We start from the raw sequence: 26030 nt of genomic DNA on the forward strand, positions 1-26030 counted from the left end.
AAGCACAGGGAAAGTCACGCAAAACCCAAAGATGCTCAATTTAAAATGCCAACCAGCTCAGTGTAACTGCTCAGCAGGCTACTAAAGCAAAGCAAAGTATATCACTGCAAACACACACACATATGCAAACCCCAAAGGCATATTTCAAGCATCACATTGCAACAGAGCATCTTGTTCAATGCTATTGGGAACTCCTTGTTCTAAACCACCAAGGGAAAAAAACAACTGCCAAATTTCACCAGGGCAATGATGAAGAAATGTTGCAGCAGCTCAAGTCAACTCAGACACTACAAATGTGTATACATAGAGCAGAGCTTTCCAAACTGTGTGTTGCGCGACACGTCAGTGTGTTGGTGTGTCGTGCGAATGCTCTTTTAAGAGGTCAGCTGGCTGGGAAATTACCGTGTCACGAAATGATGCCTATCTAAAAAGCGTGTCGCCAACATTACACACACACACGTGTGTGTTTCTGTCTCAGTAGATTTTGCCCCAGAGTAGCAGGTGCTGGTTTCACTGAAATAAATCGAAGTGCTACTGTACTCTGGCTGTTTGGCAGCTCTCATACACTTCAGCGGAGCTGAGGACAACTTTCTGATGGATTGTGCCCAAAGCAAGCAAAAACTAAAAAAAAAAGAAATGGGAGAAAAACCCAGGTCAAAAGACATCTGAATCAACATTAGCCCAACTCTCTTCAGCGGACGTTGCTGTCAATTACTAAAAAGGGGGCAGGGGAAAGATGCTCTGTGAAATGGGGGGGGGGTGTTTGACCCTGCACACCTTGTACTTCCTTTCCTTTTTAATTTTCCTGAGAGCTGCACAATGCATCACGCCCTTGGCAGGTTCAGAGTGCTTCCAAGGCACTGTGGGATGCTCTCAGCCCCAAAACTGGCCAGCAGTGAAAGTGCACTGTAACGCAAATGGAGCTGCGATACACCACACATCGGTGCATTATGAATCTGTCCTCCTGGGAATTAGTTCAAGTCGGGTTTGCATTACCACAAGCCTCGGTGCAGAAGAATGTGGGCAAAAGACCTAAGGAATCGAGGATGCCTACCTAACATGGGCCAAACAGACCCAGATGGTGCTAGCATGAGCTTTGCTGGGGATATAATGAACTGCGGGGTTGAGTCACATGTCTGCAAAAGAGCAAGGAGGAAAAAGGAGAAATGGGTGATCCCATATGGAGCTACAATACAGCTCTCTGTGTTGTTATCAAGGGCATCTCTTTCAATCCATTCTTAACTGATCTTACAGCCAGCGAGACAAGCACTGTTTTCTACTGAAGGAAGAACTGTGGATAGTCTTGCATTGCAGAGGTTGCTCTGCAAACGATCCAGGACCCAAAGTTAGATAGCATCATACATGACATGGGGTATGTGTGTGTGTGTGTGTGTGTGTGTCTTATGAACAATAAACCAAAAAAAAACAGGACCACCCATTGCAACCAGAAGTGTTCTGAAGTACACTCCTATACACGTCTACTCAAAGTACAGTTCGATGGGGCTTACTCTGTAAGTAACTGTGCATCAGACTGCAGCCTAACTCAGCCCATCAAATTTTGCTGATACTTTCTAATTTAGCAAGTGGAAAGTAGAAAGTAAGCCATGCAACCACTGGTTGTTGGGTTGTTCTTATTTTTGTTTTGATGGTGTATCTTGCAGTTTTATATTTTGATTTTATTCTGTGAACCGCCCTGGTTATAGGGTGGTAAAGGTAAAAGGACCCCTGACCATTAGGTCCGGTTGTGACCGACTCTGGCGTTGCGGCGCTCATCTCACTTTATTGGCCGAGGGAGCCGGCGTATAGCTTCCGGGTCATGTGGCCAGCATGACTAAGCTGCTTCTGGTGAACCAGAGCAGTGCACGGAAATGCCGTTTACCTTCCCGCTGGAGTGGTACCTATTTATCTACTTGCACTTTGACGTGCTTTCAAACTGCTAGGTTGGCAGGAGCAGGGACCGAGCAACGGGAGCTCACCCCGTCGCGGGGATTCGAACCGCTGACCTTCTGATCAGCAAGTCCTAGGCTCTGTGGTTTAACCCACAGCGCCACCCGCTTCCCAATAGGGTGGTATATAAATTCAATTAGAGTAATAATAATAATAATACTCTGGATCGAGGTGGGGAACCGAAGCAGCACTCTAGATGTTGTTGAGGGTCCCATCAAGCACAGCCAGCAAAGACTGGGAGGATGGGAGCAGCTGTCCAAAAAACATCTGGTGAGTTATCTCTGTGCTACAAGGTGCAGCGTGAAATTCATACCTGCAGCTTCTCTTCCTCTGACACAGCCACACTAAATCAAGCCTGTGGGCTGCTTGCAGCTTCCCCCTTTTCTACCTTCGCCCCACTCTAGGGGGGTGGGGGGTGGATTTGAAATACTAATTGTTCGCAGCACTGCAAAGAGACTGCCCAAATCGCATCAGGAGAAGATGCCTGCATAACTCATTCTCGGGACTGGGAAGAATGTGACAGAGCTGGAGTGAAAGCCTTGTGTGGTGTTTGCCAGTAAGTGTGTTGAAGGAAAAGGAGAGGGAAGGACAAAAAGAGATGGAAGGGTGTGGGGAGAGATTCCCCTGTGGCTGGGGAAAATTGAAATATTGGTGGAAAGAGACAGTGAGAGAAGGAAGTGTGATTTAGAAAGAGATGATGAGAGCAGTGTTGTACATGAAGTTTGGGAAGAGAAAGAGGGGAGGGAACAGAAAACAAGAGCAGAGGTAGTGGGTGCAGATTTCTAGCGGTGCAGAGAAACAGGGAGGGGGAAAGAGTCCTATGAAGTATAGATTCATGGAATTGTAGTGCTGGAAGGGACCACGAGGGTCATCAGGCACCCCCAAACTCGGCCCTCCAGCCAAATTCCCATCATCCCTGACCACTGGTCCTGCTAGCTAGGGATGATGGGAGTTATAGTCCCAAAACAGCTGGAGTGCCGAGTTTGGGGATGCCTGAGTCTAGTCCAACCCTCTGCAATGCAGAAATCCTGTCCACAGCTACCTCTGCGTGGGCTAGAACCACCAACCTTCTGGTTAATAGCCAAACGTGTTGACCCATTGCACCACGGGGTAGAGGGAGGGTTAGCAGTGAAAAGAGTTCAGGAAACAGGATGCACTAGGCGAGCCCCTAAGAAAATGGAGGCTAACAGAAAAGGATAGAAGCACACACAAAAGTGCTCTTTCATGGTAAATATAGCCCCCTTAACGTTAGTAATAAATATAAGAGTGGCCCCCAAAATTATCTGGGTTTTGTAGCTCAGCCATATAGTGACTGCAAGATCCTTCAAAGACCAAAAAAATTCAAAAATAGAACAGTTTGCATTTTGATGTTCTGCTCAGAAGCAGCTTCACTGTCTTGATTTAGGCAATATATAAATAAATAAATAAAATTGTCCAGTAGCACCTTATAGACCAACTAAGTTTGTTCTTGGTATAAGCTTTCGTGTACGGAGAAGTGTGCATGCAAGCAAAAACTTATACCAAGAACAAACTTAGTTGGTCTATAAGGTGCTACTGGACAATTTATTTATTTTTATATATATTTCGACTGCATCAGACCAACACGGCTACCTACCTGAATCTTGATTTAGGCACAATAACTATTTTTCAACTGTTGAAACTGGAAGTGCTAATTCACTGAATAATCAATCTAAAGCTCCAGCTGATATATCAGTGAAATTGTAATCAATGGCATTCTGGGGACACTTTGTGGAGGGCGAGGGTATTTTGGTTCAAATATGCTACTATAATAGGGAATTTTAATAGGGAAATAATTAAACACAACCCTCCATCTAAGCACGAGCTTGCGCTCCTACTGATGTTTTGGTTCCATGCAAATCTCTTTAAATTGAGTTAGGAGACAAGATGAGTTTATCATTTAAAACATCTTGAATATATTTATTGCCTCATTCCAATAGTTCTTTTATTATGAGAGGAAAAGATTGCAAGAAGGCCTTCAGTCACTAGGCACGGCTACAGATCATGCCCTGCTCATTAACTTCCTCGTAAGGCAAAGATGATCTCAGGCAGCCGCGCCATTTATTTCCTGGAGCCAAAGATGTCTACCTAACAACTCAGCATAGCTACACCCACTGTATAAACAAGTACAAAACCCACATGAGGTTTATTGCTGCAACAAGTGGACAAGGTTTCACATGAAAATATCACAAGACAAGGCTGGCTGCAGAGCAGGGCACCATCCAAAATTTGGGGGAGGAGGCAGAACAATAGGCTATCCAGTCATAAATTACCAAGAAATAAGTTTTGCTAGAGAAGATAACAGGCAGGTTAGGAATACAAAAGGTTTATCTCAATTTTTTTTATTAAAAAAAAGCCATGACAACAGTCTGGGACTGCTTAAAATCAAACTGGCCTACAAAAGCGATCAGTCCTATCCACGCTTCTTCCAATTTCGACTTCACTGCCATGAATTTAAGGACTGTCGGGAACTGCAGGAAGCCAGGCCTCCTGAAGGAAACTCGGAATTCCACAGAAACACACTTTCCAAGGTTCTCTTTCCAGTTAAATCAGTTTCAAGCTGGTTTCAATTTGCAGTGCAGATTTGACAGAACTATTTTAACCACACGCTCCCTCCGGGCAGCCCCCACTGCAGCGCCCGTGTGTACTGTAAACTCTGCCCGCATTATTTGTTAACTGTTATCGGTACGTTATGGAGATGGACACTTTTTTACACCGTATTTATATCTTTAAGGCTGCTTTTACTGTTCTCGGATTTTTATTTATTTATAAGTAACGGTTTTGTTTCTAGTGGAAAACCACCCTGTGAAGTTTATTATACGGCAGCCTATAAAGGGGCCAATCAAATAAATAAAGCAAAACAACTGACTGCAAGACAGGAGATTCCGACGAAATATCAGGAAAAACTTTCTGACAGCAAGTGTCATTCAACAGTGGAATGGTCTCCCTCCTGACGTTGTGGACTCTCCTTCCTTGGAGATTTTTAAGTAGAGGTTGGATGGCCATCAGTCATGGATGCTTTAGCTGAGTTTCCTGCAATGCAGAGGGTTGGACTTGATGACCCTCAGGGTATGGCTACCAGATTTTTGTCAATGAATCCGGGGGATTTTGGGTTTTTTTAAAGCTGAGTAGCAACAGGGAGTCAGTAGTGGGGATGGTGAGGCAAAAGACCCTGCGCCCAAGCACACATGCATATTGTATAAAGGTGCAAAGCCCTTCTTTCGCACCCTGTGAAACATAAATGCAGAGGTTTTTTTTAAAAAAACTGGGCAACAGCGCACAGCACACCCGTGACTCCCAAGCCTTCCCTGATCTCCTTCCCCCTTCGTTTTGACAGATCAGGGGAGGCTCGGGAGTCACGGACTGGTGGCCATTGCCCAGGAGGGGCCAGCCTGGTAGTGCAGTTGGCTCTGGCTGGCTTCAGAAGCTGCTCGCTGCCATGGCGCAGGAAAAATGGCGGGCGCCACAGCAGCGGGCAGCTCCTGAAGCCAGCCAGAGCCAACTGCGCTAACAGGCTGGCTCCGGGTTGCTGAGGCTGCCGCTGCCACGTTTTCCAGGGACAGATTTGGGGGGCCACTAGGGGGCGCATTGGAAGATGGCCGACAATACCATCTCTCTGATCCACACGGGGTAATTAAGAGGCTGTTATGGGAGTAGGCAGCCTCCCTTGTTGCCCCAAGGAAATGGGGAACACTGCCCTTGCCTGCTGTGCCCATAAATCACCCCCTAATTCGAAAGAAGGGGGTGAGGGCCCTAGGCAGAATGCCCCCGTGTGGACATTGGCTCTCCTGGACGCTGTCTCTGATCGCGCACTAGTTGCAGCAATTTGGAATAATTAATTACAAAAGAAGCAAATGCACATATTTCAAGTGAAGAAGGGGAGTGAAGTCTGCTAATTTAAGTGACCTCTGTGAAAGAAGATGACGGGCTGGAGAAACAGGAATATTTTACGATGAAGATACACCAAAGGCGGGGTATGCTGACAACGGGGCTGAATGGGGAGGGGGAAACCTTTTTTACTTTCCTTCTATGTGATTTACAAGAACCCCTCCTCATTAGAACCATCGGTTGAACTGACCCAAGCAGGATGATTAAGGTCTGTGTGGAGATAAACTTTAACCAAAAGTATGCTTTATGGAGACCGAGAAGCAATAAGAGCTTTTGGGAATGGCGCAGCAATTAATTCGGAGTCGCCATCTTGCCAAAGGATTTATAGCCGGGAGGAGGAACGGATTTGTTTTCAGACTGCATTCCTAGTGAATCTCCTCAGAGGTTTTGAGAAAGGAGGCAGATTGGTGAAGATTAATGACGCTAAGACTGTTTTGATGTATGGAAGTGATGTTATATGGAAAACGTCTGGATATGGCTACTGGATAAAAAAAATAGTATCACGCAGGATTACAAACTGTTCTAACCAGCTTGCGGAGACTATCAGAGGTCACAAAGAGAAAGGAAAAATATATGAAAATAACAACAAGAGATGTGGAAAAATAATAAGAAAGGACTGGATAGTACTGTGAACATCGTAAGGTTATATTTGTGGACATTAAAACAGCAGTAAGAAGCAAGAAGTTGATTGGATCCCTTCGGAACTTGAAATATGGGTACCCCCAACAAAAATTTAAAATTTGGCTGTGTAATTTGGAATTTATGTAATTTGGTTTGATTTGATGTGATTGGTCGGTTAATAAAAAATTATTCTTAAAAAAAAAAAAAAAAAGCAAATCTGGGGACATTCCAGGGACGCAATTTGTCCGGGGACAGATTTGCAAATCTGGGGACGTCTGGTAACCCTACCAGACGTCCCTTCCAACTCTACATTTCTATGATTCTTACCTTGCGGTAAAAGCCTAACAGGAAGATGGAAGCCCTTCTCCAGAAGCTTCTTATTTCCTTACTTGAAACTTAACAACCGTTGAACTCTCTCCTTTACTGTGTGAGAAAGTCTGAGATTGAGAAGAGAGAATCTGAGAGTAGGTACTAGTAGTACAATCCCAGCTATGTTTACTGGAAGTAAATCTCACTGCGTTTATAAGAGTGTACAGCCACCGTAAGCAAGCACCTAGAAAATAATTGATAATTGAGGCCACATGCTCAGTACAGACAAGTCCAACAGTCTGGGGAGAGGCGGGGAAGGGAAAGAGGAAGGCTGGCTTCTTGCAATTGGCTACTGTAAAGCCTTTGCTCTCAGTGTAAATTGGCAATTCCCAATCGTTCCCAGGTTGGCAGAGACAGTTCTCAATTCTAGGCATCCTTCCCAGACCAGAAAGCATTTCCACAGATTCCAAATACTGGCGCAGAACACACATAGGAGGCAACGAAAGTACACCTTGATAGCAACAAAGCCATTATTTTTGCCCCCACGAGTCAGAAATGTAACAGGCAAACTTGAGAAACGGAGGAAGAGAGGGAAAGGCAGTGTGTTCTGATCAATTTCTTTTTAGAATTTGCCTTCATTTCACCCCAAATACTATTCAGCAAATTTCATATATACACACACACAAATAAACAGAAATTGGGCAGAAATCTTTGGGAGGCAATTTTCAAACAGCCCTTGCTATTTACCAAGGGGTGTTAGGTGATCACTGGCCGTTTGGTTAGGCTGCTGAAGCCACAGAACACAATAAGCAGGACTGCAAAGATAAAAGTCGCAGAAGCAAACACAGAAAACATAGGAAGTAAAAAAAGAAAAGGTGTGAAACCTATTTTGAGCACCACTGCCACGCTGGAATTCAAAGTATTTAGACCTGAAGCTATTTCTTAGAAGTGAATAAATGATACTCGTGTCCTGGAATTTTAATGCAAATAGATCAAGTCTGTGTACTGATTTGAAGAAAGAGGTGCTCCAGGAAACATTGGGGTTCTGAGCCTAAGTTCTATGTGGGGCTACCTTTGAAGGTGTCCCAGAAACTGCAATAAATCCAGAATGCGGCAGCAAGACTGGTGACTGGGAGTGGCCGCCGGGACCATATAACACCGGTCCTGAGAGATCTGCACTGGCTCCCAGTATGTTTCCGAGCATAACTCAAAGTGTGGTGCTGACCTTTAAAGCCCTAAACGGCCTCGATCCAGTATAGCTGAAGGAGTGTCTCCACCCCCATCGCTCAGCCCAGACACTGAGATCCAGCGCCAAGGGCCTTCTGGCGGTTCCCTCATTGCGAGAAGTGAGGTTACAGGGAACCAGGCAGAGGGGCTTCTTGGTAGTGGCGCCCACCCTGTGGAACACCCTCTCTTCAGATGTGAAGGAAATAAGCAGCTATCCTATCTTTAAAAGACATCTGAAGGCAGCCCTGTTCACGGAAGTTTTTCATATTTAATGCTGTACTGTTTTTAACACTTGATTGGAAGCTGCCCAGAGTGGCTGGGGAAACTCAGCCAGATGGGCGGGGTATAAATAATAAATTATTATTATTATTATTATTATTATTATTATTATTGTTATTAGTTGCGGGATTCCATCCCCACCAAGGTGCATCTTCATGTTCGCAATACAGCTTTTGGCGAATGTTGAAGACAAAACTCTTTATCCTGGCCTTTGACACCTGAGATTTGTGTTTTCATGACACATTCCATCCCTGTGACTTGCCTTAACTGTTTTTAATTCTGAACCTGCTAGCAAAGGTTGGATACTCAGTTTAATAGCAGCAATGTCAAAATGAGCAAAGTTGTGGTCCATCCAAACAAACTACATCCTAGTCAAGTCCTCAAGAGCTCCTATGTTTTGTGGCTGCCATCAGGTAGCAAAACAAAAGATTTAACTGAATCCCCGGTAGGCTGGGAGCCATGCCTGTAAGGCGATTTGCCTTTGAAAGTGACAAGTTGTGCAAGGCTGCTTGGCCCTTGTACAAGTGATGCACTATTGTGCAAGCAATCAAAATGGGGAAGGGAACAAGGAACTTCTTTTCCTATTGGTGTAGACTCCCAGACTTTTGCTTTGCCTGAATGTTATAGAGGTTCCTGAGTCCAGTGCCTCTTTCCACCTTGGAGACTATGGCAGAACCAAGAAGAACTCTTATAATATCACCATGAACTGAATGAGTGTGAGCCTTTGGCCGGGAGGAAAAATGGTATTACTCCTGTTCTTACAATACATGGAAAGAAGACAGCAATAAGCTACGACATGTCCTTCTGAATAACCTCTGCAGTAGCTAATGCTGTTTGCTTAGGACTGTCAAGAGTGTGGCCTTATTTGGATAGAAGGGAGCATTCCTATTTGCAATAACTCAAGTTCTGCAGTTTGGGCCTGATATTAACTAAATGCTTCAAGGAAAGAGGGAAAACAGCACACCGGGAGAACTTGGGTAGAATCACTGAGCTGTTAAGCAGGCAGAGTGCAAAACCAAGACATACTTTTTTCAAGTCTCTGTGAGTTTGCAGGCAGCCAAACAAGAGCTAGCACTTGCCCCTTTGCTGTTATCCGAGCATGTGAAGTGCGAAAGGAACAAACAAATCAGCTGGTCCATCTCCAAACCTTGCATTTCTTGCCCAAACTTTGCAGTCAAATCATTAGGATTTTGCAAAAGGATGGCTTCTGCAAGTCTCAAGTTGCAGATGCTCAGTGTTGCAGACAGGGGTGTGTCTGCATGTCTGAAAGTGCAGTTTCATCTTTCAGTACTGCAATTATTTAACAATGAGGGCAGATTCCCCCCATTTCAGATGAGATCAGTTTCCTCTAAAACAGCTTCCAACAACCTTGGGTCCCCAGCTGCTGTTGAACCACGGCCTTTATCATACCCAGCCAATGGCCAAAGGTGATGGGGAATTGAAGTCCAACATGGCAGCTCTGAAGAGAGAAAGTTAGAGATCTGCTCTTTGGGCTTGGGCTCAGAAGCTACACATCAAGAGCAGTACATCTGTCCTGAAAGTTGCCCTGCATCCTAGTACAGTCATACCTCATGTTACATCCGCTTCATGTTACGTTCTTTCAGGTTACGTCCCGCAGCGACCCAGAAGTACCGGAAAGGGTTACTTCCAGGTTTCGCAGCTTGCGCATGCGCAAAATGACGTCATTTTGCGCATGCGCAGAAGCGGCAAATCGCAACCCGTGCGTATGCAGACGCGCCGCTGCAGGTTGCGCTCTTTTCATGTTGCAAACGGGCCTCCGGAACGGATCCCGTTCGCAACCAGAGGTACCACTGTAGAATCCTCCCCCAGCTCTCCGATATGGTTTGATTGGACTGCACAAAGAACTCATCCAATTTATTGTACCTTGGAAGTTTGCAGGACTGATTTACCTCTTGCCGTATGCAATGGGCTCTGCTACGTACCTGTAACCTATCCCAAAAACCTAAGGTAAGACTGTAGAAGCAGTTGGGGAAATAAATGGTTCAGCTTTCTGTCATGCCTTTGAAGAAACGGCACACCTAATAACTCCAGGAATCACCAATACATGGCTCAGGAGATTTTAGGAAAGAGGGAAGCTAAAGGAAACTGAGAGGCTGCGTCCCAGAGAGGCTGAATAAGAGGGAGATTATATCTGAAGGGACCTGCCTGGTCAGGGAACAGGGCATGCAAAACAGAAAGATACAAGGAGCTGGAGCAAAGAATGTGCAGAATCAAGATCACCCATACAAGGAAGGAAACAGAAGAAATACACAAGGACTGCATATATATATATATATATATATATATATATATATATATATATGGAGAAGGATGTGCTATAATATGATTAGTGAACCAGCCACCCAGAGTGGATTCAGGCATTAATTTCATTAGTATGGTTCCTTGATGTGTCAGAGTATAGACGGGTCATTAGGTTTGTATGTTTTTCAGACCACCTTAGCCCTCCATATATATTTAGTTCTTGCCAGTTTTACTGACCTGCTGATAGCTCCAAATTAAAAAGTGTCTCCCCGATGTAATACCTGCAATGGTACCTTGAAAATAAACCCCGAAACATGTGCATTCGCCTGCTTACTTATACATATCTGTCATTTGCTTGACAAAAAGGTGGGGTCGTTTTATCTTTTATGCCACAAATATCTCTGCCAGATCACCTCAAGATTTATTTATTTATTACTTACTATGGTGACCAGGCAAGTTATGATATCTGTATATTCAGATTGTTGTTGTTGTTGTTTAGTCGTGTCCAACTCTTTGTGACCCCATGGACCAGAGCACGCCAGGCACTCGTGTCTTCAAAAATCCCCGTAGAAACCACCCTCCCCATTTTTGTGTGGTTAGTCTGCCATGAGTAAAATTGGCACGGAAATGTGGGCATAATGCAGAGCTAACGTGAGATATCTAAATTGGCAAGGGGCATTGTTTTCACCTGAAACACATTTCATGGGGTAATTTCATTGACTTGAAAGCAGAAAACGCATGTTGCCTTCTAGGGTAGGTGCAGACTATAAAATTGCATAAGTGACCGAACCAATCAGGCTTTGGAAAAAGCTCAGTGATTAAGACTGTGTGTTGCTTAAGTAAGATTCTATTAATCAGAAATCTAATAGGGGTCTTTTAATTAAAGCACACTTGCAAAATGTTCTAGTAGTTAGCTCCTTGTTGTTTTGGACTTTTACACACACACACACACACACACACACACACACACAAAATAAATCTATTTTAAATTTTATCTTCTGCTTGCTTCCAATGATCACCTCCAAGTTTTTACATCATGAACAAGTCCTTCTACATTTCCATATAGATCTGCTTACATCTGGTTCACAGTACTAAATACCTCCTTCTTACAGCAACCCAGTAGGGTTGCCATATTTCAAAAAGTGAAAATCAGGACACAAACATTGTTGAAGGGGAGGAGGCAAAGTTGTGGAGCTTTTTTTGTTTTTAATTTTTTGTTTAGTTTTTGAGTAATTTCAGGAAATTTGCCAAAATCTACACTTCCAACATGGGTTGCCATTTCCCGGACATTCCAGCGATTTCCACCCAGACGCAATTTGTGACGGCAAAGTCCAGGAAATTCTGGATGTATAACAACCCTACAGCCCAGTAAACACAAGTCTGTATTATCCCAATATAAGACGTATTTAGACTCACTGAAAGCATTGGTACAGTGGTGCCCCGCAAGACGAATGCCTCGCAAGACGGAAAACCCGCTAGACGAAAGGGTTTTCCGTTTTTCGATGCGCTTCGCAGGACGAATTTCCCTATGGGCTTGCTTCGCAAGACGAAAATGTCTTCCGAGTCTTGAGTTTTTTTTCGCGTCCCCCCCCCTTTTTCTAAGCCGCTAAGCCGCTAATAGCCTTTTAGCAGCTAAGCCGCTAAGCCGCTAAGCCTTTAATAGCCGCTAAACCGCTAATAGCGCTAATCCGCTAATAGGGTTGCTTCGCAAGACGAAAAAACCGCTAGACGAAGACACTCGCGGAACGGATTAATTTCGTCTTGCGAGGCACCACTGTATGGCAATACTTCCATATGCACCTTTCCTAATAAGGTCGTCTGTGGGGACCTCCAGAATTCATTCATTTGTTTCCATAGAATCATAGAGTTGGAAGGGATCCCGAGGGTCATCTAATCCAACCCTCTGCAATGCTGGAATCTCAACTCAAACATCCAAGGCAGATGGCCATCCAGCTGAGCCCCAGAGCACCTTCATGGGTTGGGCCCGGCTTTGGGGCTAAAACTAAAGAGAGGCTTATGGACCGGGCCCCCTGCCGCCCCCCCCGGCAGAATTCCATCCATTATATTTTATCTACACAATCAAAATGAATTTCAGGAACCAAAAAGTCCTATTGAAAAAAATGGCTTTTGAGACGTCTGGGCCCCAAAATAGCAACTAGGCATTCCGTTTTGGCCACCGCAACCCTAGTTTAATATTTTCCTTTGGTTTATAACCCAGATTTTCTCCAGAGCTTATAAAGCTGATAACTTGCTTCTGTTCTATATAAAACAGCTACTGATAAAAAGAGCCACATTTTCCCTTCTAAGAACAACAAACTTCTGCTTACGCCGCCTCCATCACTGCAAAACCTTGTTCCATATTTGCAACTATTTATACCACACCTCTCATCATCAGAAACTCCAGAGCCTTGACACTTTGGGTTAGGTTGGAAAAGAAATCTGATAATAAATGAGGGCAGAGTAAAATAGTCTTTGAAAAGAGCACAAAAGAAGATCTGAGAGATGTAAAAGTTAAAAAGTATAGAGAATAGAGAGCAATGCAGAGCTGCTGATTTGTAGGAAAATGCAAATCCTAGGAGACCATCACCGGAATCTACAGACTGTAAATTTGAAACCAAACACATGCATACTTTTTCACACAATTCACAAGACAATTAACCTGTGCATATAATTGCAATGGGAAACTGTGAATGTGAACAGAAAAGATGGTAAAGAGGTTCCTAAGGTGACTATCAGCCAGAATGCTCAGGGACCACCATCTCATTATTTAGGTGTTCCCAGACATGTATTATCAACTAAATGAAGAAGAAGAAAAAAAAGACACTTCCATAATTGTCACCCATTTTTCTCAGATCATGATCAAGTTGCAAGAAGGGAGATACCAACCAAACGTCAGGAAGAGCTTTCAGACAGTTAAGAGCCGGTTCGACAGTGGAAAGGTCTCCCTAGGGATGTGATGGGCTCTCCTTCAGTGGAGGTTTTTAAGTAGAGGTTAAATCAATGTCCATCTGTCATGGATACTTTAAGTTGAAATTCCTGCATTGCAGAGGGCTGGACTCAACCCTCAGGGTCCCTTCCAACTCTATAATTATATGATAATGAGCAGGGGTCAGCAAACTTTTTCAGCAGGGGCCAGTCCACTGTCCCTCAGACCTTGTGGGGGGAAGAATTTCTATGCCCCACCAATAACCCAGAAATGCATTTTAAATAAAAGCACACATTCTACTCATGTAAAAACACCAGGCAGGCCCCACCAATAAGCCAGAGATGCATTTAAAATAAAAGGACACATTCTACTCATGTAAAAACACAGTGATTCCCGGACCGTCCACGGGCCAGATTGAGAAGGTGATTGTGCCGGATCCAGCCCTCAGGTCTTAGTTTGCCTACCCATGATAATGAGGGATAGGATCACAGGCTAGATATCAAGAGGGGAAGTTCCTCACCACCAAGCCCAGAACTGACAGTTACCACTCATGACCCATCAAATTAATGGGAGATCCTCCAATTGTGTTTTATGGTCTGTCCGATGATTGACAACACACACACACACACCAGGCATTTCCTGGTTTCTTGAGCTTCTTTTGGATCTCCATTTATGGTTGACAGGCTCTACTCAGCTTGGAAGATGCAAATTCTTCCTTGTAGTGGGGGGGGGGGGGAAACCCTGCTGTCTGACACTTTGAAGGAAAATACATCAACAGTGGTTAGGGCAATGGCTTCTCAGAACAGGACGAGTTGTTCTCGCTCTCGCACACACAGAGCAGCCAACAAGTCAGAAAAGCCTAAATTCTGTCCAGGCAAATGAACCTATTAAGTATCTGAAACTTGACTTCCTATATAGTCAAACTTTTTTTTTTCCCTGCTGAAGGCAGCAAACATACCATCTGGCCAAGACAGCACACAAAAGGGCCAGCTATTATGCCTTGTTGCATGCTTCTCCTCTTCGTTTCAAACAAAGCATTTCCTGGACCCCCCTTCCCCCCCCCAATCTCTAAAAGCCAAATCATTTGGGCCAGGAGCCAGATATTGCACTTTATAGTGTGTTAGTACTACTGAACTTTGTTCGCATGCCCTTTCCTCTTTGGGGAAAGCCTTCCAATTTGCTTTTCTGAAACCGAGCAGCTGTCCGTATGGGCGAGTATGGGGGGGGGGGATTAAAGTGGAGATCGCCTTTCTAGAAGCACAAAGCAGGAACCCTGAAGGCCTGCAGTAATTCAAACCAGAAACCCACACCTCTGAGGCATTCTTAAATAATATTTGTGTAATCATTTTCACTTCATACTTTGGAGGCACAACGTGATGAACAGAGAGGTCTTCTTCAACGATCCTTTGAAGTAAATCCACCAAAAAAGAACCCAATTCTAGTCCCAAATGTAAGTAACTATACAACCTTTAAAAGACATTTGAAGGCAGCCCTGTATAGGGAAGGTTTTAGAAATGTGTGATGTTTTATTATGTTTCTATATATGTTGGAAGTCGCCCAGAATGGCTGGGGCAACCAATTCAGATAGATAGATAGATAGATAGATAGATAGATAGATAGACAGATAACAAATAATAATAATAATAATAATAATAATAATAATAATAATAATAATATAGGATGTCCTTATTTTAATTGGAGAAATATTGGAGGGTATGAGATGACATAGTGATGTATGGAAGTGAGAGCTGGACCATAAAGAAGGCTGATCGCCGAAGAACTGATGCTTTTGAATTACGGTGCTGGAGGAGACTCTTGAGAGTCCCATGGACTGCAAGAAGATCAAACCTATCCATTCTTAAGGAAATCAGCCTGGAGTGCTCACTGGAAGGACAGATCGTGAAGCTGAGGCTCCAATACTTGGCCACCTCATGAGAAGAGAAGACTCCCTGGAAAAGAACCTGATGTTGGGAAAGATGGAGGGCACAAAGAGAAGGGGACGACAGAGGACGAGATGGTTGGATGGTGTTCTCGAAGCTACCAGCATGAGTTTGACCAAACAGCGGGAGGCAGTGGAAGACAGGAGTGCCTGGCGAGCTCTGGTCCATGGGGTCACGAAGAGTCGGACACGACTAAACAACAACAACAACAACATGTGAAAACAAATTCCTGCACAGAAGATGTGCTCAGAGTTCCCTAAATTATATGAACGTGTCCCTCTGCCACCTCACTCAAGACACTATTCTGCACCCCTTTCTGACTGGCAGATCTCGGGGTCATAGCATAAAACAAAAGCAGGTCCCACAACACTGACGGCCATTCGTCTTCAAAAGCTGAAACCAGAAATGTCATGAGTAAAATATCTTATAATAATTTCAAAACAGCCTCCAAGAATAATAATAAAAAAGAACCCTATTTTCTCTCCAGCAAGACTGACAACAATAAAGGAGTACAGAGCTTCCCTTGTGAGGTTGATCCATAACGGGGGTGCCAGCACCAAGAGTACCCTGCCCTGTGCACTCACAGAGATACAACTACTCTAATTGAGGGCACACGGGTCAAGCTATCATCCCCCAGTCAGAGTGCTCAGGGAAGATTATAATGTTCTCCACCTCCTCTCAGCATAATGGATACTTCATATGAAAGCAATTGCTCTCACTCATGTGTAACCTCATGGCGGCCAGGATTAATCCCCTATAAATCAAAGTTACTAGATTTGGTACAGGCTGAAGGATCCGTGGAAGACACATTCCCCAAGAGGATGAGGATGTTAGCATTGAGGGTGGGGTGGTTGGGTATGACTTGAAAATATCCAAAGTAAAAAGCTACACTTCCCAATTTGAGTAACATAAGAGCTCACACATACAAAGGAAAGACCTGACTTCCGCCATGCACGCCTTAATTAAAAGCCAAATTAGATCAGTGCAATGTGCTGTACATGGATCCATCTTGAAAGTCTTGTCTGGAAACTCCGGTTGGCTCAAAATGCAGCAGCAAGGCTGCTGATTGGTACCAGAGAACACAGCTTGCCAACCTGCCAATTTGTTTCTGGGCACAATTCTAGGTGCTGGTTTGGATCCACAAAATCGTAAATGAGCTGGGTTGCCTGCTCCCATACAAACCTGTCTTAACTATCAAGATCTCTTCTGAGATTGTGCTCCAGAGATCAGCCACAGCATCTCACCTCTGGAAACGCCTTCCATTTTTCAATTTGCCCCGATACGTTTTTACGCAACAGGAAAACATTGTTTATCATCATCACCACCACCACTGGTTTTTAATGCAGCTTGATTTGAATGATAAATTATTTTTATCTACTGTTTTAAAATTTGTTTTACATTGTAAATTTATTACTAGCCCACTACCCCCCCAACACACTTGTATAAGTCATTTGAGACCACATTTCTTTTAAAAAAATATGTTTAGGGTACTCTCATTTTGACTCAAGAAACTCACCATTTTATAGTTCAAATTGGCGGGCGGAGGATACAGTAAATGGACAAAAGTACAAAGATTCACAAAATATTTAGGGGTATGCGCACCCCTGCATTCCCCCACAGAAAAGCACTGTGGGTGTGTGGGTGTAGATATAGATATTAGATATAGATATAGATATAGATATAGATATAGATATAGATATAGATATAGATGTATATATAGTTGTTTATTTGACTGTGTGGATGGCATTTTAACTTGCTATTCACTCACTTATTCTAACTGCGGAGTCCAAAGAGAATTTCAGCCTTGGGAGATAAAGAAACACTGGTACAAAACATTTTGTTGCCTGCCGTTGAATGTTAAGGAACCATGAATGCCTCTATATGGACTTAATAGTTTTCTTCCAAATAAAGCAACCCTGGTGTATAAAGTTCTTATCATTTCCAAAAAAGTCCTACAGTATCTTTCAAAATATTCCAGCAATGATGACTTCAGATCTATGACAGATTTGACTTTCCTTGTTGTTATCTCCATCGTGTTTAGAGCATACTCTATATTAGAGTGCATTCCAGGAAACGTAACAGCAGAAATAGGTCAACCATTAACCAAATGAAACGGGTTGCTGCTCTACAGATGATGCCCTTCGAAAAGTTGCTTCACAGACTAGCTCTTTAGAATGCATCCCTCATCATGGCTGAAGTTCATGGCTTCCGTGGATTTTCTTTAATGCTGCTTGGGTTCATCTGAAGTTACAAGACTTCCAGGACATGCCAGCTTAAAACAGCAAGGTCAGAAGATAGGAGAGACAAGACTCCTCCATGTCAGAGCAATACAAAAGAACGGCCAATTCATCAATCTCATCCCCATGGTTCCCTGTGGTTTAATATGCATGGGGAGATGATGAACACGTTTTTCCCAATTTCATCTTTAAAATATTCAGCCGATTCTTTTTTCGTTATTTTTCAGACATCATTTGTGGGATGAAGCTTGTTAGTTTCCATTATCACTTCTCAAAAGTGTGGGGGACGGGACCCAACCTCCAATAATTATCTTCATCTTTGATAGGTTCCTATATTCAGGGTCTGGAGTGGGGAAAGTTGCCATCAAGAACTCTACAAGCATTTATATCAGACCTGGGTGTCTTTGGAATAATTTGTTATCCCTTTTCGTTCCCTTTGTATTCCAGGGATCACTGGTAAACTGTCTTATAATAAGCGGTGTTTTTTTCTTACTCCTGTTTTACCACAAAGACTACACCTCAAGACTTCATTGCTCATTCTGAAACCAAACTTAACCCCCACCAGATTCCAAAATTCAATTTTAAACTGTCAGAAGAATTAAATATTTTTTAAAAGAGTGGGAAAACATTGGTCTAAAAAGTTCAGAGTTGACATGGCCTCTGAATACCAGTCAGTGGAGAACAACATTTAGGGAACAACACACAACATTATTATTATTTATTTGAACTTTTCCCCCATCTCTCTTTTTCCACTTGATTTCCTATAACTGAAATTCTTTCAATGAAATATTAATCATAATAATATAACATCCAGGGAGGGCCATTCTTCTGCTTTCAGGCTTCTCTGAAGTTTCTTGGTTGGCCACTTTGGGGAACAAGATGATGGACTAGATGGGCCTCTGGTCTTCTCCTTCAGCAGAGCTCTTCTTTAGGGTATTTATATTTTCTATTTCAGGCTGAGTGCCGATGTTAATGAATACAGTGATCTCTTGAATATGGTAGAAGGCTGTTCTGGGCTTTAAAACTGTGTACCTGCCTGGTTATACCAAACAAGCGCGCGCGCACACACACACACACACACACACAAATACATGTTTTGCCCTGCACCTGCAATACTTCTACTTTCACAGTGGAAGAGGAGGAAACAGATGAATCCAGTGTTCAAAATTAAGCCAGGTGCGTTTTGTGACTGGCATGGGTCCAATTGCGACCACGCTGAGATCTCTGGATTCCAGGCTGGCAACCGGGAAGCCAAATGTCACTTAGAGAAGGATCTGAAATATTTTCCTTGAAGCTTGAATTAGTTTTATTCTGGATTCTTTTCTTTGATTTCTTAATGTGTTGCAAACGGCTTTGAGATTTGGTCTTTAGAACCCCTGCCCAGACCAATGGGCAAAGCACATGCATAGCACGTCTAATATAAATCAAATATGAAAGACTGAAAGAGAGCTAGACTTGATGAAGAGAAGAGTGTAAAGGCCGAGAGCGAAAATCTATTGCTGAAGCTAAGCAAGTTTAGGTTTTTATGACTCAAGAGTGTGACCTGTGTACCAATTCACTAGGTGGGATTCAGCAAGCCACAACTCTGTCGTGGGAATAATCAGTGCTATTTTTTTAAAAAAAAGAGGTGCCAGAACTCTCCATGAACACCTCCTTCCTTCTCTTATAATGGCAATGGTGCCCAGCTGAGAGGTGCTGGAACTGAGTTCCAGCGAGTTCCAGCTGGGGGGAAAAAGCCCTGGGGATAATATTCTTTGTCTATTTTATAGTGTGAATGCATTGATTACTGAGATTTAGAAAAATTGTGTTATTTTTTGGTGTGATATAAATGTATATACCAAACAAACACAAGCAGTAAAACACAAACAAACACAACTGGTAAAATGTCATGGGGGGGGGGGACACGACCCTAATATTAGCATAAAGAACAAGCAGGACTAGTAAAATATAGTCAAGAGTATTAAAAACCACCAAATGCCTGGGAAAACATAAATGGCTTAACTTGACCCCCCCCCCCAAAAAAAATCTTGCAGTGCAGCCATCTCTGGGGAGGGAATTTCACAAACATGGCACCCCCCTAGAAAAGCCCCTTTCCCTTGTTACCATCCACATCACCTCACCCAGCAGGGAAAACTGTAGCCATGACCCTCAATGGTCAGTGTGACTTTATCAGCAGGTTGGCTACCATGTCCTTGGTCAGTTAAACCACCCATTCACAGCAGCTCCATCTTTTCTTATCTGAGCTTCAGTTTATTAGCTCTCATCCAACCCATTGTTGACTCCACATACCCATTCACCACCACCATTGCAACGTCCATATCAGTTAAAATTCAAAAATCAAGTTGGGGTTCATTGGCGCTATCAATGGTGCCAGTCACTCCAAATGGTTCGCCCAAACACCCCCAGTGGTTTGATGTAGATATTAAGTACCATGTGGGAGCAGAACAGGATTCTGTGGCTCCAACAGCATGGGGTCCAGAGGTTGCAGAAGTCCCCGCGACCCATTTTCAGCATTCAGTCTGTTACGAAATGAAACCACAGCTGATTCCCACCTGAGACATAGGGTCCAAAAGGTTATTAAAAGCTGCTGAAAGGTCCAAGGTGATCATTAGGGTCACATTCCCCTTGTCTCCTTTCCTCCAAGTCCATCATGGTTTCAGCACTAAACTCAGTTCATATCATCCATGTAATCCAAAAGTGTCTGGAGCTGATCCGCAACCACCCATTCAAGTACCGTGTTCAAAAAGGGAATGTTTACAAATGGCTGATGCCTGAGACAATTCTCAAGTCCAACGAAGACTTTTTAGGAGCTGCTTAACATTCCTCAAGATGGTTTGGGCCACACACTCTCTCAGTGACACATCCTAGATTCAACCAGTACGAGCCAAGAAAGGCAAGAATTGAACAATCAGATGGTCAATATCCAAGCAACAGCAAAAATATGGTCTTCTGGTCCCATTTGTACTGCATCTAAACACTTGTGACTCATTTTGAATACCCTAAAAGGTATAACTATGCTGATATTTGTTTTTATTATGCTATTAATTATACATTGTTCTCCCTCAGTTGCTTCATGTTTTGGGGGGTTGAAACAGGGGGACTAATAACATTATTAAGGAGACTGATGACCTTAGAAAGATTTCCTAGCCTACCTCCCTCTTTATGCTGTTCATTAGCTCTTGAAAAAGAAGTGGCCATTCATCTGCTACATAAGGGGAGTTAATACAGAATAGTGTTGAAAGTCATAAGGGACCCATTAGTAGTAACACTTTGCTTAGGGACTGTGGGTATATTAGTCCTCAGCAAGAGGAAAGAGGAAAAGACCCAAAGAAGTTGTTATCTTCCTGAAAAACGGGAAAGCACAACGTTTTACTACATTTGTCCCTACTGGCATGATGCACCCATAAATAGCTCAAGGTACAGAAGCTTCTGCAAGTGCAGAGAGAGAGAAACACGGTGATAATGTCTGCTGTTGTGCTGCCCTAAAGCCAAAGTGACTCGCAAGGCATGTGACTAAAATGGAATGTATGAGGATATTAATCTTAAGTCTTATGATGACTGCAAAACAATGGACACTGGGTCCTTATGTGAAGATTGCTACTTCCTTTTGGCCAACATGTCCTATTAGCTAATTGATATCTTCCCCAGCCACCCTTAGTCATTAATAATTAGCTAATTAGCTAAATTTACAAGCTCTTTGCAGTCATGGGAAGCATATCCACAGTAAAGCCACAACTGTTTATGTGTCTTCCCTCCATGAAGTGATGCACACATGGGACTTCTCTCATTCTGTCCTCCAGTAACCCTGTAAGGTACATTAGGCAGACAAATTGAACGGCTATATGATGACCCAGTGAATTTCACGGCCGAGTAAGTGGCCACTGGAACCCATGTTCTTTATCTCTAAAACCCAACACTTGATCCACACCACATGTCAGTAGTTAAGCCTGTAGAAGATTCTGATCCTGGAACCTGAAGTATGCTAGGCAGCCTATATTACCACTACCCTTTAAGCTCAGCCCAGAGGAAACTACTTAGAAAACCAGTCAGACTTTTAAATAAGTCTCTTGAAAAACAATAGACCAGACCAGTTCACATGGAAAGACCCAACACCTACAAAACTTTTGAAATCAAAACTTGCTATCTAGGCAAAATCAAAACTTGCTATCTATCTGGCGAAGGGGGCAACTCAATTGCTATTGCTCCTTGTTCTTGCCCAGGATCTACCTCACCACACCCAGCTTGGGTTCATTCCTAGTCAGTGTTCGAAATGAGCCAAGCACATTTTGCACCTAGCTATCGGCCAAGATGGTGCCTGACATCTCCTCCATCTGGAGGGACATGCCTGGGGATCATTAGATTTGGACTATTTTCGCACATTAATACCACATCCTGTATAATTCTATCCCATATCTATATCTATATCTCTATCTATCTATCTATCTATCTATCTATCTATCTATCTATCTATATTGTACTCACTATCAGAATGAATTTCTGGAACCAAAATGCTTTTTCAGTGCAGCCTGAGCAGGAGCAGTCAACATTAAGAAAAAGTGGCAGGAATAGACCACTATAGACGTGGACTGTCCCTGGATCAAGTGACTTTTCTTCTTTAAGTTCCCAAAGCTCTTAACCTGGTTCAAGGGTGTCATCTGAACTAGCCAGATGTTTAACTGAGAATCAATCACAGTCAGTTCATTATATGAAAAATATGACTTCAGAGCCATCTTACCCAAAAATGGCAATTAGACATTCCATTTTGGCACCATTTCGTGCCTTGATTATTATATATCTGAGTTTCTAACACTGTTCCTACTCCCAGAGATGCCAGGAACCATATTTACCAGCACTATGGTCAATGGGAAATCAAAGTGTTACTCAATATGTCTTTGTCAAAGAAACTCTGCTTTGCATATTGCAATCATGGATAGAAAGATGAGACAACAGTCACATAAAGTGGACTGTCTTTCAATATTATCCTTTCAATTCCCCAGCAACCTGTATCAGCCAGTTTCCAGCAGTTCTCCAGAATATCTGCAAGGCAAGAGTTGAGCCCCATCCATCAGAAGTTGGCCTCTACTACTAACTTCTCCTGCCAAGCCCTGCATCGATGAATGGAAGTAACCCAAATGGCCTTGAGCTACTCATTTCAATGGGTCTCTGCACAGAAGATCCTGGTGATCTGCGCCCACAAACTGCAATTCCCAATCAACCAGTAACACAGAGAAGGGTAAACATGAGCAATGTATTCAGAAACCTATCTGCATGGTGAAGGAAAAAAATCAACACTTATTAAAAGCATTTCTATGATATAAAGAACTGGAGAGGAATGCAGGCAGAAAAAAGGAGGGACTGTGTTAGCTCTTCACTATGCAGTGAAGCTACCTTTTAACGAGAAAGCCTGAAACACAAGATTAGTGAGTTGCACCCATCCCCAACGGCTAACTTCAGCTTCATTCAGTGTGAGAATCTGGACGTGAATGTAAACGAAGGTGCCCACTCTTGCAATGTCATTGGCACCAATGTAGGAAGAGTTTGTGTGAGGTGACCAGCCACCAATCTCACTGTAACTAAATGTAAACCTTGAACAGTCAGGCAGATTAGATAAAAACGCACGTCCTAACTCACTTTAAAAAAAAAAACCTTCTTGCAGAAGCTAGTGGAAAGTGAGCGAGATAAGGTTCCAGCTACACAACTCTTGTTTCATGTGTACCTTCCCATCCCACGTGCTTCTGGGAAAAGCAAATTACACCTCACGACTAAGACCTCATTTGAATCGAGTCACGCCATTAAAATAACATCTAAGAAAGGTATCTATTTGCAGGCTACAAATCCTGCTGAATAGGCAACAGAAAATCAAGAAGGATGTTCTGTACTCATAACTGAGTAAAACACATGAATGCTTCAAGCTGTAGCTGTATTTATTATTAATTATTATTATTATTATTATTATTAGCCAATTTTCAAATGCACTTGACGGAGAAACCAACAGCCATACAGGTCACTAAATTCTGACCTTGCAGATCTCCCCATGAGCATTTAGGAATTTCCTTTATGAGAGGTCCTCTAACATGTGCCATTTTTTTTTCTTCCAGGGTTTCTCTTAATTGCCAACACAAAACCTACTGGTGGCACTCCTAATTAAACGGCATGGTTTTATACAGAAGGAAGAAAAAGGCCACCTAATCTATAGGACCTTCCTGTTTAAGAGACAACCACGATAGCGTTCTACTGTTACGTAGCAATTACATAATTGCATGGTCTATCCCGTATCATTTGCAGTATTCTGTACCCTTCTCCACTTAACAGCTACAGCACAATGTTCTCAGATGATTGCGGCTACTGAACAAAACAGCCTCTGCGCTGGAGACAAAGGGATCTGCATGTGACAATGGAGCTTCATCAGAAGCTTAGGACTTTTCACATGACTGAATGCTTCCTTTTCTCCAGATCTGTGAAACCCTCCCCTTCCCAGCCTCCGTTATACAATGCTTTTGGAATATCCTTCAATCGCTTCAGAAGAAATTAAAAGGCAGGTTTGTGGGGGGAGAGGGGAGGGAGGGGGTTGAAGCCAAGAAATCCTGCTGGGTTGAACTTTTCAGATGACAACACACAAAGGTGCTGCTTTATTGCAGAATGGGAAGGCTGCAGTATAAAGGACAAGATGTGGAGCGTTGAGGGGCGGTGGGGGAGAGAGAGGGAAATCTATTTAGACTTCCTGCACTGGCATGAAATGGCTGCTTCTCTTCTTAGTGCCAGCTCCAATGCTTCATGTTGACATTACACATCCTGTGCTGTAGATCCACCCCCATGCTGCTGCTTGCCCAACAGAATTATCTCCTGCGTCACAGCAGTGGCAACAGACCTGCTGGCTCTGCAGATCCGAGAGGCACCATTTCAAAGCTCTCTTAATGCAAGCAGCAACTGGACACACATTTACCAGATACTCTAGTCTGGGTGAGTCTGTGGGCCACTCTTAGCAAAACATTACTCGGCCTAACCTTCTGCTATCCAGATGGTCTCGCTTCCCCCTTGGGATCAGACCCATTAAACTTTATTTCATTACAGCCAAAAAATAAAACTACACACCCAGCCACAACTCTGGTCCTAACACAGGAGTTGTGCGCAGCAGTGCGCCTGGTGTGTCTCCAACACAGCTGCTGAGATGACCATGATCTAAAGAATAATTGGAAACCATAATTCACACACCAACAGAGAACAGAAATCTTCTGGAGAGAAGGAGGGAAACTGCCAGTTTAGGTACTCTGAAAACAGAAGCAGCATAGATGCCTACTTGTATTCTGAACAATCACATAGTTCTCCCTTCATAAGGTCCCGGTTGCATTTCCCCCTTCATTGATTCATTCAGTTATTTTAATTGCCGACTGCAGCAATAGTCCTTAAATTCAAAACGACGTGTTTACAAAGGACCTTTGTGGTATTCCCTTGCTAGTAGACTCATCAATATAAACAAGGGTGATGAAAGAAGAGAAGCTGGTTGAGTATGGATGAAGAAAGGAGAAAAAATGAGCCATCTTATGGTACCCTCACTGCTGCAATGCACATCAACTCCCATCAGCTACATTAAGTTCAACCAAAAACTCATGCTCTCCAAGCAATCACCTACATTAAAATGAAATCACCAAGCACAGTCCATCCTCCCCCACTCAAAAAATTACAAGATTTGGATATACTTCTGCACAAAGATCAGAACATCAAACTCTAGGCGTTCATCTGTACTACATACTTATTTCAGATTTATTTTAACTCCACAGCTTCCCCAATGAGTAGGGGATCGAAGATTTGAAGTTTGAATTATTTATTTATATTAGATGACTGGTACAAGTCAATGAAAGTATCATACCTGGAGGAGTTAGGCAAAAATCCAGAACTAAACTCATGTTCCATTAGACTCCAGTGATCTACATACATACAGGCTCCCTCAAGCAACCGTAGATCCCGCTAGCAACCGTAGATCCCATGTTTAATTTGTTTGAGGCGGGACTTCTGTTGGGAATGGGAATTCACACTACTTCCAGTACAGGCCAGTTCACTAAGGAGACTCCATAACGCCTCTCTTTTGTCTCCCTTACTGTTGAAAAACGTACTTCACAAGCTTCCTCGCGACTGGGACTTTTCTTTCTCCCGCTTTAAATTTTGTTACTCTGCAAAGCACTATGCCCATTGGTGGAGCTACACAAAGGACGAGGATGTAAAAATATGCAAACTGCCTTTCCCCATCATCAAATTACTTCACTGGAGACAATAAGCAGCCTGTTGCGCATTTTTTAAAACTGCCGTAAGGCATTGTAGACTTTACCTTCGTCTGTCTTTCTTTCCTGAAGAGTTGGAATTTGCCTTTACAAACCCTTG

General features: G+C 43.2%; 1 protein-coding gene and 1 long non-coding RNA gene across 8 annotated transcripts in view; one reads left to right on the forward strand and one right to left on the reverse strand.

Annotated features, from left to right (window-relative positions):
- Positions 1 to 26030, reverse strand: part of ZNF462 (zinc finger protein 462) — a 150064-nt gene that overhangs the window by 105807 nt on the left and 18227 nt on the right. The gene's annotated exons all lie outside the window — the stretch shown is intronic.
- LOC308466381 lies at positions 14640 to 24902 on the forward strand. The gene is made up of 3 exons (XR_013980816.1): positions 14640 to 14927; positions 18493 to 18587; positions 23753 to 24902. It is a non-coding gene; the product is annotated as an uncharacterized lncRNA (long non-coding RNA).

Source organism: Podarcis pityusensis (assembly GCF_964106645.2).
Source record: "Podarcis pityusensis genome assembly, chromosome: 17".
NCBI lineage: Eukaryota > Metazoa > Chordata > Lepidosauria > Squamata > Lacertidae > Podarcis > Podarcis pityusensis.